General features: G+C 33.3%; 1 long non-coding RNA gene across 1 annotated transcript; it reads left to right on the top strand.

The window, feature by feature from the left end:
• The first annotated feature begins 2,185 nt into the window (after positions 1-2,185).
• LOC133174695 (uncharacterized) lies at positions 2,186-5,392 on the top strand. The gene is made up of 5 exons (XR_009719176.1): positions 2,186-2,731; positions 3,169-3,242; positions 3,728-3,776; positions 4,265-4,332; positions 5,207-5,392. It is a non-coding gene; the product is annotated as an uncharacterized LOC133174695 (long non-coding RNA).
• The last annotated feature ends 21,082 nt before the right edge of the window (positions 5,393-26,474 follow it).

Raw genomic sequence — 26,474 nt, 5'->3', positions numbered from 1 at the left:
GTTTAAATCATAACCTCCGGGACTAGCATGGGGCCACAACAGGGGATCAGGGTAATGCATTGGAATATATAGAAAATATTTTTTAAAAATCTTCTTCTCAAGAACAACAAAGCCATAATCTCATATTTTTTTAGAAACTTTAAAGGTATTGTAGACACAAATTTGCTAAAATCATGCCTGGGGAGAGGGGGGTGGTTAAGGTGGGACCACAATAGGCAGTAAAAGTTTTATAATGGAATACATATGGAAAATGTCTTTAAAAATCTTCTTCTTAAGAAGAGGAAAATTTATATGAAGTCATATTTATATGGAAGCATTCTCAGGTAGAGTAGATTGAAGGTTACATGTATTCAAATCATGACCCCCTATGGTAGGTTGGGGCTATAATATGTGATCAGTTTTACACAAGAATAAATAGAAGAAAGAATCTGCTGACGGAGAACAGAAGGGCCATAGTTAATCAGTTGAGCATTATGGCCCATGGGCCTCTTGTTTGTTCAATATTTACATTAAGAATGGTTGTGTAGAAATCATCAAGATTCAGCTATTATGTGTCATATTTTTTAAGTTAAAAGTTAACAGTAAATATTGTTTGTTTATCAACAGATTCAGCAAATAATGCTAGAGAATTAGTTAATGCAAGATCTAATAATGGAAATGTACCAGGTTCCATGGCTAGGAGAATGTCAGAAAGCCTCATCATTAGTGTGTTACAGGTAAAATTTTTTTTAGGAATTTAAGAAATAAATAACAGCTAGTGTTAAAAATTCACTAGGAAATGAATTTGGTTGGTTCACGATCACATCTCTTGAGAAGCCTGAAAGTCTCATTGATGAAAGTGTTACCATGCTGGTTTCCCAGGTGCCTATAACACTGATATCCTACATGTAGGTCCCAGTCAAGCATCTGCTCTGCTTGAGGTTCCAGGAGTGAAAAATGTTGGTTAGAAATAAAGTGGCATCAGGTATTGCTTCTGTCATAGAATCTTCTTTTTAAGAATTAATTAACCCCTTAGTCAGTATTAGGGGTATATAGTTTTTGCCCTGCTTATCGATCTTGTTTGTCTGCAAAACTTTAACCTTGCCCATAACTTTTTTAGTAGATGGAACTATGGCATTCATATTTCACAGGTCACTTGTGACAATACCTTTCTTTGGGTATCACTTAATTTGACCTCTTGACCTTGGAATTTGACCCACTTACACAAAAAATTACCAAATTTTAACCTTTGCAATAACATTTGAACGGTTGTGCTAGGGCTTTCATCCTTCACTTGTATATTCATTGTGGTAAGACCTTTTAATGGGCATAAATATTTTTGACCTTTTGACCTTGACCTTAGAGTTTGACCCACTTTTTGAAAACTTTAACCTTGGCTATAATTTTCAACGGTTAGCACAAGGGCTTTCATATTTCACAGGTGTATTCCTTGTGACAACACCTTCCTTTGGATACCAACAGTTTGACCTTTTCACCTTGACCTTAGAGTTTGACATGTATTTGAGAAACTTCAACCGTCGCCCTATGGGGGCATCAGTGTTTCACAAACACATCTCGTTTCACATAAATTGTAGCTTTAACAAATACACACTGTTGATAATTTTTTAAGATGACATTTTATTTACAAGTTATGCTGGGGGGTTCTGTTAAAATATTCTGTTTACATGAGGTCATGATGAACCAAAGAAGGTAGTACACAGTGTTTAGACTGGCAGAAGAAGTGATATGGTATCATTATTTTCTTAAATGCGTGTCTACGAGAAAACCATGCAAAATCCAAATTTTATTATGAAAGGCATTGTGATCATTTTGACTGATTTTATTGTTTCTGATTAGCATCATGTGTCCTCTAATAAATCCCAGTATCAAAACTGTCAGGTACCTTTGGGGATCCCTATTATAGCCCTACATTCTATTTTTAGCACATTTTATGAAAATATTTTGAAAAACACCCATAGATTAAGAGAAAAAAATTGCAGGAAAAAATGCACTTTTATTCAAATGTTACATATTAAATAAATTTAAAGGAAGTGCTCTAACTAGAAATATTGTATTTAATTTCATTTATCAACACTGATTCTGTAAAAGTGGGGTCTAAAATTAGATTAAATCAATGTGTTTAAAATACCACTATCTTTAGAATGCTGTAAAAACCCAAGAAACGCTTAAAACATTATAAATATCAGTTTAATTGCAAAAATCCTTCAAAATCAATATATAGTTAAAAGGAATTTGGTTGCAAATGGCATTATGCTAATTTAAAAATAGATTGAAGTTGGCTGAAACTATTAGAAAAATTATCTCCCTTAGTGGAACTCTCCTTATTTAAAGGAATTAAAAGTGTGATGTCTTAATGGCAGACGAAAAGATGAAGTGTTGATTTGAGGACAATATTATGATAAAAGATCTCTAGCTTTGTTGAAAGATTGTAAAATAGATTCAGTTGAATATACAAGGTATTTTAAATGCAGCACATAAGACATTTCTGTCCGTGAAACGCTTCTTATCGTTAACCATCTTGAACCATACAGCTGTTATGGGACTTGGACAGTCTAATTTCTGTAAACATACCTACATGTACATGTATGTGTCAAACACAGAAATATACTTGGTCTACACTGGAAAAGGAAAAAAGAACATGTTGTCACCCATACCTGATAGGGGAGACGCTATTATGCAAACCCGTTAACCGAGAGGGTCAAGCTGAATGAGGTTTTGCCTGTTGGAACTGGTAAGAACATTATGCAGTTTAAAAACTTAAGAAATTTTGCTAAACCATTGAAATTAACTTAATTTCTGACCTTAAAGTTTTCAGAGAGACACTGTACATGATATTTGGGTTGTCAATAAGAAATGAAACAGATTTATAAAAAAAAAAAAAAAAAAGCATGTTGGGGGTTCCTCCCCTTAGTGAGGGTTGAGAGGGCAATACCAGAGTAATTGGGGAATTATGTCATTATAGGTGAAGAAATTCCCCAGTCCCACAGGTCTTAAGGACAACCCTATACATGTAAATATAATATCACAAAGTGATATCATAATTGGAAATATTTACTGACTTTGTGTTTATAGTTTGTGAAAACCTATTGATATCAAGTTTATACATTTTACATGTCCAATCTATAATGATTTATATCTATCAACTAATTTGATTCCTAATTGTTACAGGTATATGCAAAAGATGTATAGAAACACACTTTAAAAAATCAGTATGGAAGTAAAGCTGAAGGAAGAGCTTAAAGGTACATATACATATACTGTGTGTTTATAATTATACGTAAAAGTTTTATCAAATTATTTCTAAAATTTACTCAGTAACTTATACATCAAGTTTCACTTATGAAGCAAAATTACCTGCTTTTATTATGTTATAGCTGAAATACATGTAAAAAGTGAAAACTCTTGAGCAGCAGTCCACTTGCTAATTCTTGTTCTCATTTGAGTATATTTAGTACTCACATAAATTAAGGATTCTACAGTAAATGTTGATGAATGGCTTTTACACTCAATAGTTTCATAATCTTGATCATTTCACATGTAAATGATCCGATCCTGTTTGGAAATAAAATTTCAATTGCATATTGTTTTGAATTAGTTCTAAAAATAAAATCTCAAGTGTGATTTCTGTTTCATTTTATGTGTACATAACTGGTTATAAGTATTCATGTAACTATGAGGATTATTAAGTATTGTATAGTTAATATTAAAATTAATGTTTATTCTTTAGCAGAAATGTGTTCCTATTGACAAGGCAACAATTGAATCAAACCAAACAGGTGATCACTTACTGTAATATAATATAATATTTTTAAGGTTCTACATAATAATAAAGATAATGTCAATGTTTAATATCTCAAAAAATAAAATTAACAAATATGTTTCATTTCCACACTGAAAAATATAACCAAGTGGACATTGTTCTCATGCAGTTCAATGACATGAACCAGAGTTTGTACATGTGGTTAACATTTTATAATGTATACATACAAGTTACTATAATCATGATAATATACATGTAACTGCTCATTCACATTACTGATAAGTAAAATAACAAAGAACAGTTTATGTGAAGTAAGGTCTAAATGGTGAAGATGCCTGAATATGTGACTGATAAACTGAAAAGTCCAGTCCATATAGTTCAAGTTTTGAGCTTTAAAATTATTTAATTATGATTCATTCAAAATGTTTCAGCATTAGCCTTTTTAGCATTAACTGTAATGTATAAGGGTATATATACTTCATGGCTTTTTCAATTATTTTACAGAGCAAAGAGTGGAGGAAAATGGAAGAAGTCATGGACTTAACAGAAAACATATGACCTAATACCTGCAGGTAACAGCCCCCCCCAACCCCCCCCAACCCCCCCAATAAATGTTTATTGGTCTGTCCATTGGTCATTCTGTCTGCACATGTATGTACTATAACACTTTAATTTGGGAACAATATCTCTTAAAGCCTTTGAGCTTTTGCAATATCATTTCATATCACAACTCCTTACAGCCTAGAGAAGATCCCTATTGGTTTGAGGTCAAAAGGTCAAGGTTGGAAATTCCTACAATACAAAAAAAACTCAAATAATAACTTTAGTTTCCCTTGAGCTTTTTCTGTTAAATTTTATATCATAATTCCCAATGACTTAAAGAAATCCCCTTTGATTTCAAAGTTAAAAGGTTTAGTTGAAAAATTCATATCTTGCAATAAATAATGTCCTGGTGATAACTTTGGTTCTCTTTGAGGTCTTGAATTTATTTCTTTAATAAAAAAAGACACCAATTGACTTTAAGGCCAAAAACTGAAAGGTTAAGGTTGACCTTTTTCTTTTTCCATCTGCATTTTTTTTTTGGTCCAGTTCTTCCATCCTCATTTTTTTCCATAAGTGGGGGCCACAATTCTCTGAATTAGCTTGTTTTATATTTGGATCATGTGCAGGTTTGCATTAAACTCAATTAGCCATTTAAGGGATTTGGATCTCTTACAAAATAGGAAATAAAGGTGATTCAGGCTAGCATTGCCAAGGTCCCTTTGTTGTAAAATTGAAATTATTCCCTAATTCCCAATGTCATTTAGAACATCAAAATACATGCTCTTTTGCTTTTGGGTATAAATGAAAATTTACTGTACTAAAATGTCTTCTTTGATTATCATAATTATTGCAATATCAATTATGAACTTTAATTCAAACATCAATTTGTCATTGCTTTTACAGATTTTGAATTCATATCATCAGTGCATATAAATTGGTCAAAAGATGAAAGATCTCAGCATAAATTGTTCAATCATGCAAAGCATATCCTGTCAAATGGAGATTACCCTCCCTTAAAGTGTCAAGTATCTCAGAAATTGGACTATTTGCAATGCTGTTCAGGAATATTTTACAGTCAGTACATTTAGCAATAGGGCCTGTTGCACCATGCCAAGGTACAGAATTGATGATTCAAGCTGTCGACGGCATTCCAAAGGAAAAGGATGAAACTTTTTTTTAGCTTACCTGAGCCGAAGGCTCAAGTGAGCTTTTCTGATTGAAATATGTCCATTGTCTGTCGTCGTCGTTGTCGTGGTTGTAAACTTTTCACATTTTCATCTTCTTCTCAAGAACCACTGTGCCAATTTCAACCAAACTTTCCACAAAGTATCCTTGGGTAAAGGGAATTCAAGTTTGTTCAAATGAAGGGTCACACCTTCTTCCAAGGGGAGATAATCATGAATTTGTGAAAAATTGATGGCATCACCTAAAAACTTGTCAAGAACCACTGTGCTTGAAAATATGAAACTTATATGGAAGCATCCTCAGGTAGTGTAGATCCAAGTTTGTTCAAATCATGACTTCCAGGGGTAGGGTGGGGCCACAATGGGTGATCAAAGTTTTACTTAGGAATACATAGGAAAAAGCCTTTAAAAATCTTCTTCTCAGAAACAGCAAAGCCATGATTGATCATATTTAAAAGGAAGCATCCTCAAGTAGTGTAGGTTCAAATTTGTTCCAATCATGACCCCCGTGAGTAGGGTGGGGCCAGAATGGTTGATCAAAGTTTTGCATATAATACATGTACATAGGAAAAATTTGTAAAAATCTTCTTCTCAAGAACAGCAAAGCCATGATTGGTCATTTTTATATGGGTGCATCCTCAGGTAGTGAAGATTCAAGTTTGTTCCAGTCATGACCCCCCCCTCCCCCCAGGGGTAGGGTGGGGCCACAATGGGTGATCAAAGTTTTACATAGGAATACATAGGAAAAAGCCTTTTAAAATCTTCTTCTCAAGAACAGCAAAGCCATAATTAGTCATATTTAAATGGAAGCATCCTCAGGTAATGTAGACTCAAATTTTGTTCAAATCATGACCCCCCCCCCCCCCCCCCCCAAGAGAATAGGGGGGCCATAACAGGGGATCAAAGTTATACAAAGGAATACAAATGTTATATCAATAAAAATTGTCTTGTTAAGAACAGCATAGCCATTATTTGTCATATTAATTCAAATATTATTTTGCTTTATTTCAGCGTAGTAGCTTCAAATGAGTTTTTAATTTTTTTTTTTTTTTTGACAATTTAAAATTAGAGATCATCTTAGTAATAAAATTTTTTATAATGTTGCTGTCTTTAAATTTTCTCTGTAAAAGTAACATGTACATGTACATGATACATTTGGTATTTTTCAAATGCAGTTGAAGGAATTTAATTGAGCATTGTCAAATATTTCATTTAAATACTAGTTGTGTTTTTATGACTTTATGGTATTAAAAAAGACATAAACTTTGTTCTGTTCATTCATTTGTATAATTTTAGGGCAAACAAAATCAGCATTTTTATAAAATGTTTTGCATGTTTAAAAACAACTTTTGCAATGAAGAACTGTATGAAATTTGGGCAACACTGTGAAAAAGTGGATTTTATTTACTGATGTGTTCACACTTTTGAACAATCTCTCTGTTAAACTTGCAATTTTATGTATTTGCAGTTTTTGCAATGTGCATTTTCATGCTAAGGGATCCTGTAAAATGAGCCCCATAGCTACATGTATAGCCAGTTCATTGCTATAATACATTAAGCCTTGTCAAAAACTCATGATTTTTAGCTCTACTGGTTAGAGACCAGAAGAGCTTATGCGATAGTAAGGGGTTGGTCGTCTGTCTGTCCGTCAACAAAAGCTACTCCTACAGTTTTGGTCTGATTCCAATATTACTTGGCACAAGTAAAGTACACTGAGATACATAATTTTTTTTATCGGATTTTGATTTTGATGAACGGTGTTGCTATGGTTACTAAAATAGAAATTTCTGTAAAATTCTTTTAAAATCTACTCCCCCTTTAGTTTTAGTCAGATTTCCATGAAAAGAGACCAAATCAAGGATCATTATTCTATTTATTTCTGTTACAAAGTCAAGTCCAACTGCTACTTATCTCTTCCTTTGTTAGAAGTACAAACCAGTAGAGCTACAGTCTCGAAAAAGACTTCTGGTTAAACAAATATTCAAATCATGCATCTTTGTGACATTCTGGATAAATATAAGCTAATTTCAGTCATGAAGATTGAAGGTCATGTGCCTGAAATGATTTAACGTTCAAAATGTAATCACTCTAGTAGTCCAGTATGCCTTTCTACCCAGATATTGTGTAATTTTGCTAGGGTGAAAAAATCAACTAATTCAAATGTGCCACCAAATTGCCTGTTATTTTTACTTAAATATCTTAAAACAAATACTTCTTGATAAAAAATATAATCACTGAAGTGTCTCTTAAAATTCTATGCCTGTTTTTTCTACAGAATATCCCTTAGAATTATTGTGACCTTTTTGCACTTGCAGTTCAGCACTTACAAGAGTGAAAACTCCATTAATTTAAATTTGCAACCAAAATCCCATTAATACTAAATAATATATTTAAAAACAATCACTTTTTAAAAATATGAAATCAATGGAAGCGTTTCTTGGAATTTTATAGCTGTTTTTCTGCAGACTATTCAAATATCTTTATTTCTTACAATTATCGTGACCTTTTTGCACTCGTAGCTCTTCACATTCAAAAAGGTAGGTGGAAAAAATTCTGTAAATATTTTTTTCAAAGGTTTTAATTCCTTAAATCCATTAGTTATGAAGATATTATGGAAATTTTTTATACACAAACAGAATATGTACAAAAGGTGTTATTTTTCCATACTGGGTATAGAAATAGGCTGACGATAAACTAATTCTCCCTGTATCCATGGTAACAAATCAAATGACGTCACCAAACTTACGCAGTAAGTAAGTGACCTTGATCTCACTTTGTATGCAAAGTTTCAAGAAATTTTGAAAAACTTGCTTTCATAGCATTCTGCATGGTTTTCTCGTAGACACGCATTTAAGACATATACAGTAAAACAGGCTTTAGCTGATAATGAATTCAAGCTAATAGCAAAGTAATTTTTATTCTCTGTTTTTTTTTAAACATATTACAACTCAATGTATACATGAATAATGATTTACCTTAAGTTTTTAACAAAGCAAAATTGTCTGTCCCAGGCACTTTGATATAGGCTTGTTTTTCTGACTAACTGTACAAGTATTTATTCCACCAGTTCAAATTTTAATATGAATTGTATACCTTTTATGCTTTTGATAACTGTGATTTAATGTAGAATTATGTCCACAGCATTTTTTAATCTTTGCAAAAACTATTAGAATTATTATTAGTCCCCCACCTGTGAAACCAGAGGTGACAATAGGTTTCACCGTGTCTGTGCGTCTCTCTGTACATCTCTCTGTCTGTCCATATGTATGTCTATCAGTCTGTCCCACTTGGTTTACCACACTTTTTTTCTAAACGCTTGCAGATATTGAGATGTTTTTTGGTATGTGAGTCTAACTTGATGAATTATAGATTAAGTTTGCATGATGATTTTTTGATGGAATTATGGCATTTTCAATTTTAAATGGGAACCAGATTACACTTGCTGGTAGGGGACTAGCATTGCAATGGTAAAACTCTCAGAATGCTTGTTCTGGTTGAAATGTTTGTGTTTTTAGTCCCCTACCAGTGAAACCGGAGGGGACTATAGGTTTCCTCTGAGTCTGTCTGTCCGTCTGTCTGTCAGTCTGTCCCACTTGGTTTTCCGCACTTTTTTCCTAAACGCTTGCAGATATTGAGCTGATTTTTGGTATGTGAGTGTATCTTGATGAGTTACAGATCAAGTTTGCATTTCGTTCTGCTTCATTTATATTTGACGGAATTACGACCTCTTCAATTTCTAAGGGTTTTCTGCAATTTACTTCTAAACGCTTGCAGATATTGAGCTGTTTTTTGGTATGTGACTTTACCTTGATGAGTTATAGATCATGTATGCATTTCGTTCCGCTTCATTGATTTTTGACGAAATTATGGCATTTTCAATTTTTAACGGGAACCAGATTACACTTGCCGGTAGGGGACTAGTATTGCTAATGCAATACTCTCAGAATGCTTGTTACAATTAAGTTGCATTTTTTTCAGAGGCAGTAAAGGAAATCGATGGTGATGTTTCTTTTGTTGGTGATGAGAATCAGAGTGAGGAGGAAATGGATGACAATCAAGACAATCATGATTTCCACACTTTAACTCCAGGTACTGTATACACACTACATTACTGCATTACCCATCTTTAAGCAATAACTTCCTTTTCTTGATATTATAAGCAGAAGCCCTGAATGCGTAGCATTGTTAAGGCTGCATAAAGGGGGTGGGGCCTAATTTTTACGGGAAAAGTTTACTATGACATCACACAAAAATAGTTATTCCTCATAATACCAGAAAATGAAATAATTTGCAATTTTAAACTATCTTAACATAATAAACAACATGAAAACTACCAATGCATTAGTTTTTGTTGCTAGTTAAATCCCACAGAGCAGGTTATTAACAAATTACTGATTGCAGTGAACTTGTCGACATGACATCATTTTGGTAAAAATGACATATTTCATGTGCTGTGAGAGACAGAACGAAAATTTTTTTTACAGTGAAAAATGTATTTTATTATTAAACAGAATATTATTTACAGATTTCAGACAGGCAAGTGATACAAATGTAAAACCTTTGTTTAGTGCGATTATTCAATAATTATACAGAAAATGTATTTAATAAATTCTTCCGTGTTTTTATGTACAAGGTTCCGGACCCATGTTTAACATCGAGGTGCCGAATTAAATTGTTTTTTCGCAAGGGAATACACTTAATAGATCTTAACCGTTTTTCGAATGTAAATAAAGGATATTTTCCTTAACTTGAAAAGTGCTGCAGCTTTCCCGAAATCGAGAGCATTATTTAATAAATGCATAAAACACTTTGTAAAGGTCACACATATTTCAACTTGAGCTACATAACATGAATTTTTCCTTATAAAATGCAAATTCTAAAGCAGCAGAACTTTTCAGAAAGTACAAGGTATATAGAAATAATTTATAACTTAGATAATTTAATGGAACTAGGATATGCCCTTGCGATATTGAAATTTGTGTATGACCTACATGTAGTACACATTATATGCAATTATCACGTGACTTCCAAATAAGGTTACCAAACTAGATTCAATATAGAGTGGGGTATAGGCCTACAATATTATTTTTATTAATTTTTAAGTCATTTGGGAATATAATAGCTTTACAAAAATAAATCAGCATTAAAAAGTTATCTATTTGTACATGCCTATTTTCCATTGATTTCTTCACAGTATGCCTTAACAGTGCTGCGTGGTCTACTTGCATGAAAAATGTCTAGTTCTCAATACTGGATATTGAGTATGAACAGAAGAGCTTCAGTATAAGTGACAAAAAGAGTGGTTATATATTCAAGGGTAGAGCAAGGTATATTCTGAAATAAGTTATTTGCGTTGGTGGAACTTTACCAATCTGAGAGTCATCGCATTTCACACAGATGTCTTCTGAATGGAGATGGAAGAGTGAGATTAAATTCCAAATAGAACAAAATATTGATCTAAAACTGAATGTAAATTTAAGTAGTCAAGCACGCAAGTTCACAGATCATTCAAATAATGAATGTACCTATTTAATACATATATATTAGTGAACAATCATTCTCCTACCAAATTGTATTTCAGATGCCGAAAAGTTCTTCACTTTTCACAAAATACTTAGCCAGTCATGATAAGCCACTTTCAGAGCTATTTGCTTTATTTTTATACAGACAAAAGTATAAACAGAAGAAAAATTATATTCTGAAAATTTGATTTTAGGAAAAGGAAGCCACTTTCTGATCACAGATCCACAACAGAAATGGAAGATTCTGCATGCAAGTGACAGAAGATACAAAAAATCCCATGGACATCATGTGAAATGATTTTAATCAAAAAACATTTCAGAAAAGATTACAAAAATGTAATAAGAACTTAGATAAGTGTTAAAGACCAAGTATATAATCTAGTTTTTAAAAAAAAACCAGAGAAAATCTTGATTTACACACTAATTTCAATTGATATATTTTTGAGAAAAATGATAAACACTGTGTTTTGGAGCCACAATTAGCAGTATTGGGGGTTAAATTGTTTGCAGCAGTTTTATCATTATGAAACCTGCATGGACCATGATACTTGCATGACTGAAGAGTGCAGAAGAAACTGCATGATGTGTGTAGCAAATGATTTTGAAGTACATGTATTAAATATTCTATGCAGAAGGAAATTTTTTCCTTTTTTTTCATGAACATGTTTTCAAGTATCGCATGACCTTTCTGAAAGTGAAAAAAATGTGCATGTCCCACTGAAGTTTGATCAAGTCTCCAAATAAAGTTATATGCAGAAATTCTTTTTTTATTTATCCACTATGGTATTGTTTATGAAATCTACAGTGAAATGTACTTTTAAGTGAGTTGAATTGAATATAAAGAGTTGGGTTCACTTTATGCATAAGATACCCCTGTCCTTATATCAGTTAATTGTCCATCACCCTCTGTCTCATTTCTAACATCCAAATAAAGCTGAGAGTGCCTTTCATTCCTTTAACAAAGTTTCTTAAAGAGTCCAGAGATTGGAAATTAAACAAGCTTTGTAAAATTGCAAAGTTCTTGAACTTTTGCAGAAAACAGGCTTATTTGAAAGAAAACTAAATACAAGCTTACTCCTCAACCCAAAATATAAAAACATGTTTTCCAGAAACAGATCCTTAATTATTTAATATCCTCTGCATAAATTAGAGATTGCACTCTATATGAAATAGTTTTGAAAAATGCTAAAACTTTTGTCCGTTGTTGAAGGAATTTTCAGGATATGGGGAAAATCTTTCCTTTATATTGATGTTTGAAATAGGACCCTGGGACTTTGTCAGTTAATTGGTATGTATGAAGGGCCATTTTATGGATAAAGTGAACCCAGCTCTTTACATCATTTTTAATGGATACAGTCACCAAAGGTCCAAAAGATAATTTAATGCACATGATACCAAAACTGAGTAGTTTTGATTTCTCACAATTCAAAGGGCCATAAAAACCCTAAGTTACCATATGTATCAGGTCCTTAGTTTCTAAAAATACCATTATCTTGTGTAAGTCCCCAGAGTTTTACCATCGTGTATAAGGTCCTCGGTTTCTATAAATACCCTTATCTTGTGTAAGCTCCCAAACTTTTACCATGTGTATAAGGTCCTCAGTTTCTATACATACCCTTATCTTGTGTAAGCCCCCAAACTTTTACCATGTGTATCAGTTCCTCAGTTTCTATTAATACCCTTATCTTGCGTAAGTCCCCAAAGTTTTACGATTGTGTATAAGGTCCTCGGTTTCTATAAATACCCTTATCTTGTGTAAGCCCCCAAACTTTTATCATGTGTATAAGGTCCTCAGTTTCTATACATACCCTTATCTTGTGTAAGTCCCCAAACTTTTACCATGTGTATAAGGTCCTCAGTTTCTATACTTTCATTATGTGTAAGTCCCCAAACTTTTACCATGTGTATAAAGTCCTCAGTTTCTATAAATACCCTTATCTTGTGTAAGTCCCTAAACTTTTATCATGTGTATAAGGTCCTCAGTGTCTATAAATACTCCTATCTTGTGTAAGTCCCAGAACTTTGCATGTGTATAAGTCCTCAGTTTCTATACATACCCTTATCTTGTGTAAGCCCCCAAACTTTTACCATGTGTATCAGTTCCTCAGTTTCTATTAATACCCTTATCTTGCGTAAGTCCCCAAACTTTTACTGTGTGTGTAAGGTCCTCAGTTTCTTTAAATACCCTTTATCTTGTGTAAGTCCTCAAACTTTTACTGTGTGTATAAGGTTCTCAATTTCTTTTAGTACCCTTATCTTGTGTAAGTTCTCAGACTTTTAACATGTGTATAAGGTCTTCAGTTTCTTTAAATAGCCTTTATCTTGTGTAAGTCCCCAAACTTTTATCATGTGTATAAGGTCCTCAGTTTCTATAAATACTAGTGATGTCAACGAGTACCCGGTTAACCGGGGACTCGATCCAACGTCCGAGTATCGAATACTAAAAATGGTATTCGGTTACTCGGAAGTGTATTTTTTCTTATTTCAAAGTACATATTTTTGTAAAAAAAATTATCAAAAAAAAACTTCTTAAAACTGCATACGGTTATTAGCGTGTCGTCATGTACACCTGTAATTCACCATTTATCGCCTGTGGCTGTGTATATACAGTAATTAGTGACCTATTATGGTCTTTAATTTTTGGATGGGTTCAATGACTGCTTTCAGTGAACATCGATTAAGTATGGTCTATTATCTTCAAATCATTTTTAAATTATTTAGTTAATATTTGGCAGCGAAATCTGACATGCATAGAAATGCCGCTACCCACTTCAAAAGCGAAGAAATGTTTAGAAATAATTGAGGATTCAAAAAAATGTTGAAAGTCAGTTTGTGAAGTAAGTTTATACGAGGGAAACAACCAGCTTATACTAGCGATTCCAACAACGTCCGTCCCGTCCCTTTGGCTAGTCTATTCATCACAAACCTGCGTAAAAGATTGTTCTCCTCTTGCGTTGATGAAATAGATCCTAAACAAGAACTGTAAACCATTTTGTAATTTTTGATGTATTGTGTCTTTTGTGTTTATTTGATAAATAAATTTAGTACCAAAAAAACAATCCCATTGGACTCGATGTTTATATGTTTACATTTATAAACGTGAAAAAAAAAAACAGCCTTTGAGGTTTGACAGAGCTTAACGTGGCTCAAGAAAATTAACACACGTGTTTACATTTTTACATGTACCGAGTACCCGGGTACTCGATCGGAAAAACGTCCGAGTAACCGATTATCAAAAATTGACCGATTTGACATCCCTAATAAATACCCTTATCTTGTGTAAGTCCCCAAACTTTTACCATGTGTTTAAGGTCCTCAGTTTCTATAAATACCCTTATCTTGTGTAAGTCCCAAAACTTTTACCATGTGTATAAGGTCCTCAGTTTTTTAAATACCCTTTATGTTGTGTAAGTTTCCAAACTTTTACTGTTGTAAAAGGTCCTCAGTTTCTATAAATACCCTTATCTTGTGTAAGTCCCCAAACTTTTACCATGTGTATAAGGTCCTCAGTTTCTTTAAATACCCTTTATCTTGTGTAAGTCCCCAAACTTTTACCATGTGTATAAGGTCCTCAGTTTCTATAAATACCCTTATCTTTTGTAAGTCCCCAAACTTTTACTGTGTGTATAAGGTCCTCAGTTTCTATAAATACCCTTATCTTGTGTAAGTCCCCAAACTTTTACCATGTGTAAGAGGTCCTCAGTTTCTATATATACCTTATCTTGTGTAAGTCCCCAAACTTTTACCTTGTGTATAAGGTCCTCAGTTTCTATAAATATCCTTTATCTTGTGTAAGCCCCCAAACTTTTACTATGTATATAAGGTCATCAGTTTCTATAAATACCCTTATCTTGTGTAAGTTCCCAAACTTTAACCGTGTGTATAAGGTCCTTAAGTTCCTCAGCCTGATACATCGACAGAAGACGGTTGTTCATGATCAAAATACATTGTGATTTATTTTAAAAGAAATCACCAAGACTAATTGTCCATGTGTTACTAAATTCAAACGCAAACAGGTCTGAAATGCCTTAAATATTTCTTGTTTTTCGCCTGACACTGTAGCTCTCTGGTCATCCATCCCAATTTTTTCTGACCAGCGAGCTACAGATCTGCAGCTAGTCTTATGCATTTATAAGCTGCAGATCTGTAGCTCACTGGTCTGAAAAAATTGGGATGACCAGAGAGCTACAGCGCCACCCTAAGAAAAAAACTGTATATTTATTGCGCACAAAAAGTTGCACTCATTTTTAGAAAAATACACTATTATACCGTATACGTCCTTTCTCTAAACGCGAGAAAAAGTGCAATCTGCTTGCATAGAACGACATATAGATATGATTGACTGAAAAATTATGTATTTTTGAGATATACGCTCTTAATTTTTTTAATTAAGAAGGGAGGGGGGGGGGGTATCGATCCACACTTCAGGCGCCTGTGTTTACAAGGGTTATAAGGAATGTATTGCTGTGGAAATAGTACAGGAATATGTTAGGGACACACAGTTAGTAATATTTTGAAACGGCGGTTTGAAAAACAGGGAAAAATAAATCGAGAAACAGCGCACTTTTTTGTGCGCAATAAATATCCACTTTTTTCAATGGGTGGCACTGTAGCTCTCCGGTCTGTCAATATTTTTTTTTTTCGGAGAGCTTCAGTTCTGCAGCTAATGCATGTATATGCATTATTTTGTACTTTTAATCAACCTGTACGTACATAAGCCGCTGACTAATGAAAGAGGCAATGTAGCACATGCACTTGTTTCTGCAATAAATTTTTAACCCTTTGCATAATGATTATTATAATATGGGTTAAAATTTATTACAGAAACAAGTGCCTGTGACCTCGATATGTAACCTCGCCACTTTTGCTCCTTACTCCAACGCGAATTCCGGCTGGATGTACATCTATAGTCGACACTACTTTTTAAAATAAATTTAATAATAAATATTATTCGTGTATTTTTTCTTATATTAAAAGCTTTACATTCAAGAATATAGTGATACTCATCAGCAACTTGGGCAATAATACAGGCTGTACAGGGTTTTTTTTCCATATGTGGTATATCATGCTATCGTCTGGCTTCTACTGGTAGACGACGATTTTATTTATGAAATATTAAAAGTATTTTTCTAAATGAAAGAAAAGTTACCAATGTAATTTTCAGATCCCATGCTTTGCTTAAAGAGTCTATAAACTTGTTTTTCAGGAGTTATCACTGAACAACTTTTGAATAATTTGATGTAACATTTGCATTATAATGAAGATTACATGTTGTATCCTTCATTTTAAAAGAATTCATATTGACACCTTGTTTATATTTGATACATCTCGGCATGTAGTATCGGGAGGAGGGGGGGGGGGGGGGGGGTTGGCCCCTCAATTTTTCCCAAACTTAACTTTTTACTGTTGAAAATGTTCCTAGAAAAGATTGTTACGCCACTTTTGTTCCAGTATATTTAAATCATGGGTAATGTATTGATAACGTTTAACTGTGATCCCCCTTTCAAACGACATAGGATTTAAGAGTGTGGACAATTTATGGGGGGGGGGGGTTTCTTGTCACATTATTTTTTTTTCAGGTATGTTGTCATCCCACCCCCACCCCTTTCAGGCTCAACTTTCAGAAACGATACTACGTGTCTGACAGCACACACATTTACAGATTTTATGTAAAATATGCAATTCTAACCACGGGTTTAATAATTTTTCATCACTATACAGTTTGAGCATTTTGTACAATACATTTACAATTTTATTATTGCAATGTATCCTAGCTATGAGAGGAAACGGGTTGCACACCACCAGACATTCTTCGGATGCAACTTCTGACCTACAAGGATGATCTGACGTACATTTTCTAGGCGATTGAAATTGTCAAAGTTTTTAGCGGGTTTATTCCTAAGAAATACAAATCACTCGTACCAAACTTCCTCGCTATATGTTGGTATATGCACACTAGATATACTGATATACATAGAGCTATATATATCAGAAATTCAGAAAATTCACTTGATGCGAGTCTTTGCCTTTACATATAAGCCATACTTTAACGATTAATTCTACTTTAACTCACGATTTTATTTTATTTTATTTTATTTTATTTTTTGCCTGCAAGAACGCCATGTCTACGATGTCTGTTCGACAAAATAGGACGTTTGAACGATTTAAGTACTAATTAAGGCGACTGCATTACTAATTAATTACAATCTTTCTACGAGTATGAAGGATTAGTTACATGGAATTAAAATGCACACAAATATCTTTTCAAAGTCATGGAGAGATGACCCAGAGACAGAAAATTTTTAGAAAACCGTGTTTTAAACTGTAACATTTTGTACCAAATGACTCTTCTAGTCAATTTTCAAGTTAGTTTTTGGCAAATCAAAATACAATATCGGGTAAATATTTCCCTTTCCTATTTCACAGGAACTTGATACATCAAAACAATGCTAAAATTTCATGTGACAGGTCAAGGAAATTTTCAATTTTCAAGTGCGCCCAGGTTCCTGCCGAATGCCAATCAAAAGCGCCCTCGTTCTTTACAAACACCGATAGATAACGATATGATAATATCAAACGCTATTTAACAGGGAGGATTTGAATACACTTTTGCCGTTTGGATTTATCAATATAACTTTTTTGGACTCAGAACATTGTTTTAGTGAGCTCAGATTTTTTTTTTTTAAATTTCATTCATATCAGTTTGTAATTAATATTGTTGATCAAGATGAGTATTTGCTTTAACATGACATAGAAAAATATCCAAAACTTATTTTTGATCTATTTTTTTAACCTGTTTTGGTAGTGAAGTTGTAAAATTTATAATAAAAAAAACTACATATATGCCCCATCTAACCCACCTCCCCTTTGTTTTGTTTTTTTTTTTAGGGGGGGGGGAGGGGGGACATACCGGTACAACAAGGAATGTGTTTAAGAGAGAATTGACAGATATATCACCGCAAGAAATTGACTGATTTACTTTTAATTCGTTCAGAGGTTTAAATGCCGTGTTTATTTATCTATTTATTTATTTATTGTTTTAATTTGAAATTCAATATTCAGAAATTATTCCGTATTGAAAATCTTCTCATGTTAAATCACTTATTCCTCATTTAATTCCTGAGTGGCACTGGTCGGACAACAAAGGAGCAGAGTGATAATGTCCAAAGACAGTGCTTTTTAAAAGAACTTTTCCCAAAAAAAGTATCATTATTTTTCTGTGTTTTTTATGTCCATGCCATCAAAACATTTTATTACTTTACCTGTAACACTTTTACTCATTATTACCATGTGCCATTTTTAAATCTGTTAAGTTCTTCTTAAATGTGTAGTAGCCTTGTAGCATTTTACTGTCCCTCGTTCCCCATTACGCTCTTAACATTTCTACTGAACAATTTGGAGACAATGGCCGCATCCGACTGGTTACTTGTTGTTTCATGTTAATCATTGCCATCGCTGGGACTTGTTAATAAATTCGAAAACCACATTCCTCGTTACTTTGGACATTTCACTGTCAACATTCTCTCTTTTTAGTTCAACAACATATCTTTTTATACCAAAACTACGGATACACAGCCCAAAGTATGTGATCTCATTAGATCACACGGACATATAGCTCTTTTGAAACATATATGAGGAGGCAAGAAATATCGATTGGTGAAATTGACACCCAGTCATCTTTCCTCAGAGGTCAATATTCGTCGTCACAGTGCTGTATGTGGGCGTATTTGACATGTGATGCACAGGAATCGTGTTTATGAAACATTTAAATAATTAATTAAAATATCCATAATTTGGTCGGCTGACCACACCTGGACAGGCTTTTCAGAGTTACACACATAGGAAAAAGCATTGGCGTAAACAATGCACAGCCAAAATTTACAATCCTCTCCCATTTTCAGAAGAGAGCAAAATGCAGACTCCGGTGTAACAACGAAAAGTGACCCCCGTAGAGTATTGACCAGGGTGTCATTTTTCTACGTAGAAAAATGACCCAGGTCAATATTCTACGACAAGAAGGGTCATTTTTCGACCGTAGAAAATCCTTCCAGGCCAGTAATTCTACGACTCCGGACCGTTGCTCGAGACGATTAGGAAAAAGTTGCATTTTCATTGAAATACCTCTTCAGTCTATCATTTATGTTCGCTTATCTTAATAATTACGATAACATAGTAACACTGCAAATACATAATAACACCAGTAAGATAATAGGGTATAGTCAAATGTATTTTCATCTACATGTGCATGTATATCAAAGTTTCAAATTGGTTTCGCTCTCAGTGCTACTGAACTTATACATATTTATCTACATGTATTTTAGAACTTTCATAAATCAGTTTAAAAGGTAACATTTTGAACCACATGACTCATTTAGCCAATTTTCAAGTTATTCTTCAGCAAATCAGAACAACAATATCTGGAAAATATTTCCTTTTCCTTTTTCAGAAGAACTCAATACATAAATAGAATGCTGAAATTTTAACTTTCAAATACGCCCAGATTCCTGCCAAATATCAATCAAATGCGCCCTCATCCTTAATAAGTTTAAGGTATATTTACAACTTTGTGACCACGACCTTCAGTTTGAAATTGCAAAACTCTGAAGAAGTTCAAGAGAGAAAACGTGTTAAATACTAACAGGTCGTAGCTTCCATTGTAGCACGGAACCACGTGCTTCCACATTGTTCGGTGGGAAAAATGAATTCATAAAAACTTAAAATGCTTTTCAAAAATAAATTTAAAACACTCTCCGAAGAAAATACTGAACACTGAACTGTAGTAAAATTTTGCATTATTTGTTTAATGTTTTAATTTTTCAATTTATATTAATTTATGAATATCATTTCTATATATAATTTATAAGACTCGAGTTCATGAAAACATGCATGTATGATTGAAATTTCAGAAGCATTACAGGACTTTTGAGCTTGAATACTGTGCGTTATCTCCATATATTTCATGTATAATCATAAAGGATAATATATACTTAGTGTAAACTGTGTAATATTGAATACATGTAAAATGCATATAGGCCTATAACATGCAGTCTAATAATAAGGACATCAGGGAGAACCAAGATTTTTTTTTCTCGCTGAAAACGCATTTATGACAATATATATCATTAATAATAACTACAAAAGGTATTTAGAAAAAAAGTATTGATTAGCATTTAACATTTTATGGTTTAAAATGTTATAAATCTTTTCAAGTCTATCGTCACTTATCTAAAATGCACCAGCTTCCAGGGGCTTCGTACCCAGAGTCCCCTGGACTTCGGCTTTGTCCCATCGGGGCCTTATGCTCCCCCCCCCCCTCCCCGCCATTTTATGCTTCCACATTGATCGACCCGAAGCTATGCCACAAGATGCGAATTTGGAGTTATAAAAGGCCTGTATGTACAAGTCAACCAAATTACAGAAATTCAGTGTATAACAAAAACATGTATATCTATGGCCATATATGGCACGAAAAAAGACACCAAATAAATAAACACCGTGCGTTTCATAAGTCTACCCAACCCAAATTTTGATTTATAAATTAGGGTCCCCATTTTTCTCTGTTTGTGTATGAGGGACTGAGTTTAGGTCCCCAATTCTGTTTGCTTATGAGAAGATGGGTCCCCTAATTTTACACAGAGTCCTCAGATTGGCACTTCCGGGTCCCCATTTTCTAAATTCATGGAAATATCATTCAATCTCAAAGACTCACTCAATCTACTTAAACCAGGATACCTACGAAGTAAAATGAGTTAAACAATACCAAATATGTCATGAAATCGCTTAGTCCCCATTTTAAGTTTTTATGACAGAGTCCCCAGATCGGAGTCCATACACGTAAGGGTGTGTGTGTGTGTGTGTGTGTGTGTGTGTGTGTGGGTTGTGTGGGTGTGTGTGGGTGTGCATTGGTACATACTCAAAAACACTTTTACTTAAATTTATTTAAAAAGTAACATCAAAATTAATGCAACACAACACATGGATAGCATGATTCTATGAAATAAATATGGAAACCTAATTCTCCAAAATGTATGATTTTTCTGTCAATAGAATTCATGAATCGGTCTTTACATACAGTCAGTTTTTAATTTAGTAAGCATCATAAAATTGCCAGCCAATATTTTTTTAAAGGTTGTTCTGAAAAAAAAGGGGGGGGGGTAATCTTACACTATCCACACGTCAGATGCCTGTGAAATTGTAAAACAGTTAGATACTACTTATTCCATTATTGTTTGCTCTGGCTAACAAAATGTCATCAAACAGTGTAAAATGTAAGCGCATTGTTTATTAAAACAGGTTTATTCCTTGCATTTAAGCAATCTTGAAATAACAAAAGATGATTTATACATGGTGTAAGATAAAGTCCATTAGTAATTTTACAAACAAAGCCCAGTATATTGGTGGGTAATTTACTGAGTATTACAAAAACAACACAGGCCGGTACTGATTAATTCTCGCAGGAGTGAAGCACTTATAATTACTGTACTTTCTATACGTACATGGAAAATCAACCGTTTTTGTTGAGGGAAATTTTCGACTGTCTCTGAGGAAAAACAGTTCCTTAATTCTTTTTATGAGAATCTTTTCTATCTATAGAATAAACCATAAATCATAATTTTTTTTTTAATAAATTGTTAACGTTTTTGTAAGCAATGGTATGTCCAGGCGGCGCAACCTCAAATATGACGTTTTCTCTACCTGAGTGTAACTGAGAAAAACTCTTTTGATATGAGCATTTGTCATCAAAAAATCCCGTTAATTCAGGCATGTGGTACGACACATTTTTTCCGTAAAAGTTGCAATTTTTAGCCCATTCTGTAAGTTCTATGAAATTTTATTGCAAATTTAATATGGAGTGTCCAAACAATAATGAGCTTGAAAATGACGTCAAAAAGGGGGAGGGGTTTCTTTTTCCAACATTCTATAAAGTTTCTCTCCTGGAAAAACTGGTATAAACCTAAGGAATGTTTAAACGGGCTACAGAAAAATAAAATGCATCTAGAGTACTTGTTTTTAAATGCCCAAAAAGATCCAGAGAGATGAAAGACGCAAAGTTGATGTCGATTTGTAGTCAGGGTGTCAAAAGTCAGTAACATCGAAAAGTGACGTTGATCATGTGTGGTAGAAAATGAAACCCAACAAGCTAAGTATTCTGGCATAATCAAGTGAGGATCTTTCCCTATGTATAGATCCAATTACAATATTATATGCATTGAAAGCAGCTGTTCATAATATTGTAAAGTCATATAAACAAGACGGGCTTAAGTCCTTACTTAACTCCCGGTAATCTCATCAAGATAAGTGTATGAGGTAGAGAGAGCGGACATTGAGAAACAATGACGTTGTCGGACGCCATGAAACTAAACCGCGACAGCGCCGGGTGATCATATAATGTCTCTTTTATTTTAAAATAATTTGACAAATTATCAACGTATCAAGCTAAAATTTTCAACATTTCTTAAACTTTTATTGTTTTATGTACCTTATAAATTTTGTAAGCACAGACTACATGGTATTAATTTTATCGCATCAGTCCACGAACTTTTTGATAATCCCTCGTATCTATCTATCTATCTATCTCTCTCTCTCTCTCTCTCTCTCTCTCTCTCTCTCTCTCTCTCTCTCTATATATATATATATATATATATATATATATATTATGTATATTGTTTATGACATTTTCATCTAAATGCGTAAATCAGCAAAGTTAAATTTACATATATAAGTAGGAAAGTAACAGGTTCTGATTTTAGCCCGTACAAAATTCTATTACAACATGTGTTATATTGACATTGTAGGGTTTCAATTATATTATATGCTATATAGATTAAATCACATTATTATGTAAATTTCAAATTAAGAGGTAAGCAGCAATCTGATTTTGCGAAAGTTTGTTTTAAACGCAAAATATTTCCAACGAAGCCGTATTTTAAAGTACATTTGATTTAGATATAAGTATCACTTTTAGTTCATCTGAACTAAAAGTTAAAAACGATTTTTTTTTTTGCCAATACTTGTCTGTTTTCGGTCTGTTTTTCATCTGTTAACTTTTCATTTTTATTTACTCATCCCCCCCCCCCCCCCACATTTCTATCACATTTCAAAAGGCTATTGATTTTCGGCTCAATATACTAGAGAGAAGAGAATTCAGATTTGAATTTTATATTGAATGAAAAGTGTCTTCATGATATTTTATGCTTGAGAATGGTGAGTTATTACATTCACAAGCACTGCAATAGAAAATCTTCAAGCACAGGGTGGTGGAACATTTTTAAATCAATATCATTATGAATTTAATGAGCGATTGACATGAACATTTGCTATTCCAGCAAACTGAAATAAAATCAATATGGGAAAATGTGTTATGAACGATAAAAGAGATGTTTTCTTTTTATCACATTTAAAAAAAAAAGAGGAGTTTAACTACCTCTAAATGCTTAACAAATAATCGGATCATTGCATAACGCTTTGTTAACCCAAGTAGCAGATGCTGGAATAAATAATACGTCATGTAAGGGCTTCTAAAAGGGATTCTTTAATATACGCTAGTAAGCTTTATAATTTTTCTTAAACAACTTTTAACGATTTTACCCTCTTTCGATTTACATTTGAATAAAAATGATGATGATAAGGAACATTGATTGATTTCAAAACCAAAAAACAACAGAAATCTGTGAACATGGCGGAAAAGAACAGACCCCTAGAATTCGCAGAGATGCGATGGGGTGCCATGGAGAAGTCAACATCCCCTGACGACCGGGGTCGCATAATATTTGGTCTGAAGGGACCTAATGCGATAAAAGGTCGGATCAATTGCAAGTTACTGTTGTAACGATAAATTTATTATATACCCCTTTAAAGTTAGCAAATTATAATAAAAGAAGTCTTTTTGGATCAATTGCTCAACTTTTATCCATTAAGCAATCCATTTTATCAAGGAATTTTTGATCCGCGAGAATAAAAACAACATTTATTTGTGTACTACGTCATCAGTTTCAGAGAGGGGTGATCTGGATTCAGAAAACCACAATCTGATCATCCAGAACGTCGGATCACACCATCACGTGATTGCATAAATTCAACTCTTACAGTAAAATTGAGTGATACAAACTTGGGTATATAATAAAACATAAGGTCCGGTCTGGCTCTAAAATAAAAGGTCCGCCTTCAGTCTAATATACAAATTTCACACATGTATCTTTTCGAGATTAATTGTTAAATTAATATTTTTAATTTATTTAAGAATGTATAATCGTAATAAAAGCTTATGTCTCTCTCAGCAGAATACAGTACACGAAAAGTAAGAATCAAAGCAGTGATAGGTATTATTTAGAAAAAAAAAAAAAAATAGAAAATCATTTTTAAAAAATCCCTACCTACCTACCTACCCTACTTTTTTGGAGGTGTAATGGGAACCACACATATTTTTTTTTTTTTTTTTTTTTTTTTTTTTTTTTTTTTTTTTTTTGCTTAGCCTGAACGTTGCTACGGGACTGCCTTGTGTTTATAATCCTGTGTTCCAGTGTGTCTTTTGTTCATATTAATCTTCGAGACAAAAAAATCACTTAATAAGTTTGTTACTGACTGTCTACAGAAATGCATCGCCGTCTATGAGATCAATTGATTCATCCGGTATACGGTAAAGCTCGCTGATAGCAGTTTAGCTTATAAATAATGAATTGACGCTGACAGCAAAGTTTTTTGCATTACCCTTGGCTTTAAAATATATTGTTGACATAACAGATTTAAGAATTACGTTTATAACAAATAAAAATCGTCCGTCCCTGGCACTTTGTTATTGAAGCTTGGTATACTATATTTCCGTAGACAGTTAGTAACTAACATAATACGTAATTACATCCATAGAAGGTATGCGCAGGGCACATGACGTTATCTTCAAAGCCTTCAAGTGGATCTGGAAGAAGTCCTTTCTTTTATTTGTTTTTAAGTTTCCTTAGTGTCCAATAAATTAGTTTTCATAATCATAGTTTAGTATACAATAATGTCTTAGCTTAGTATAAATAATATTGGTATATCGCTTTCCAACAAAGAAGTATGATGGTGGATTTTTGAGTTTTCCTACCAAGTTTTTTCGGAATGAATTAATTGAGATGGCTTCCCTAACCTCTATTTTTAATAATTCCATTGTTTTATAGCATCAGGTATTTCTGAATAATTTTAATCTGCAACTTGGAACAATATGATCTTCTTTATTATGAGTATTGTATGTGGATCCATGTTCGCGTTTATAAAGGACAATATTGTGCAAATACTAAGTAATTACATCCATACAAGGTATGCGCAGGGCACATGACGTTATCTTCAAGGCCTTCAAGTGGATCTGGAAGAAGTCCTTTGTTTTATTTGTTTTTAAGTTTCCTTAGTGTCTAATAGATTAGTTTTCATCTAAGACGAATAAAACATCCTCTAATTGAATACCTTTCTTTGTTAGACTTTTCAATTTAACTACCGGGTACCACTTCACCCAGACAAAGAAAGGCATTGAAAGCTAAATGAAAAAAAAACCCCAGATTTTACAAGCATACTTTGTTGCTCATTGAAGATGGTATACAATATACCATTTATTAATCTGTGTAAAATTTAACCTGGGATAGACTAGAATTTACTGGGGGGGGGGGGGGGGAAGGCAACCTTGCATGACTTTTTTTTTTTACGAAGAATGTGTCCGATGGGTCTATTGTTCCTTAAAACTTCCGCTGATTTTTTAAACATGCGTTGCAAATCTGCTATGAGAGTATCCATTGTTGAAAAAGTGAGAATTGAATTCCAATAACAGAATGGTGCAAACAGATAAAGAGCATTTCTCATGGTCTTTTGTATTTTACAAACTAATGAACTCTTTAAAGTGCTATAAAATGTACAGTTTGTAATATCACATGAGCTTATTCACCTTACGAACCTTACATGTGTACTTGTTATTAAAGAATAGCAATATTCTCATACGCGCATTGATAATTATCTGAGTTCCTTTGTTTGTACTGTGATAAGCATAGACCAGACATTGGTATATATGCAATATGCATACAGTAAAAGAAATACGTCAGCTATTTATGTTTCCCTATTATCTTTTTGAAAACGTAACGATTTCCCGATAACAAAGAAAAATTATGTTTCAAAATCAATTTAAACGCAGGTCCTGTCATGATATCGATATTGCATCGGTTATTCTTATTTGTTAAAGGCACTGAAATACAATGCATGTTGCATGACGATCGACTTTGAGCAATGACAATAAATGCTTTAATCCTTTGAATGTTTAATGACGTTTTACAAGCACCCGCAGATAGAGGCCTTGAAACTCTCATTTAAACTGATACCTTAGCGAGATCATTGTAATGTTGAAGTTATGAAGTAATAATCTTATTGTTAAAAGGAAGCTTTATGATGTTTTAAAGAATATTGGCCTTAAAGGTAGGTACCTTTTTTATGTTAATAAACATTTTATAT

This window comes from Saccostrea echinata, unplaced genomic scaffold (genome assembly GCF_033153115.1).
Source record: "Saccostrea echinata isolate AGI-Se365-2 ecotype Australia unplaced genomic scaffold, CSIRO_AGI_Sech_v1 ptg000058l, whole genome shotgun sequence".
Classification (NCBI taxonomy): Eukaryota; Metazoa; Mollusca; class Bivalvia; order Ostreida; family Ostreidae; genus Saccostrea; species Saccostrea echinata.
Note: the sequence above shows the minus strand (reverse complement) of the source record. Positions and strands in the feature narration are given on the sequence as shown.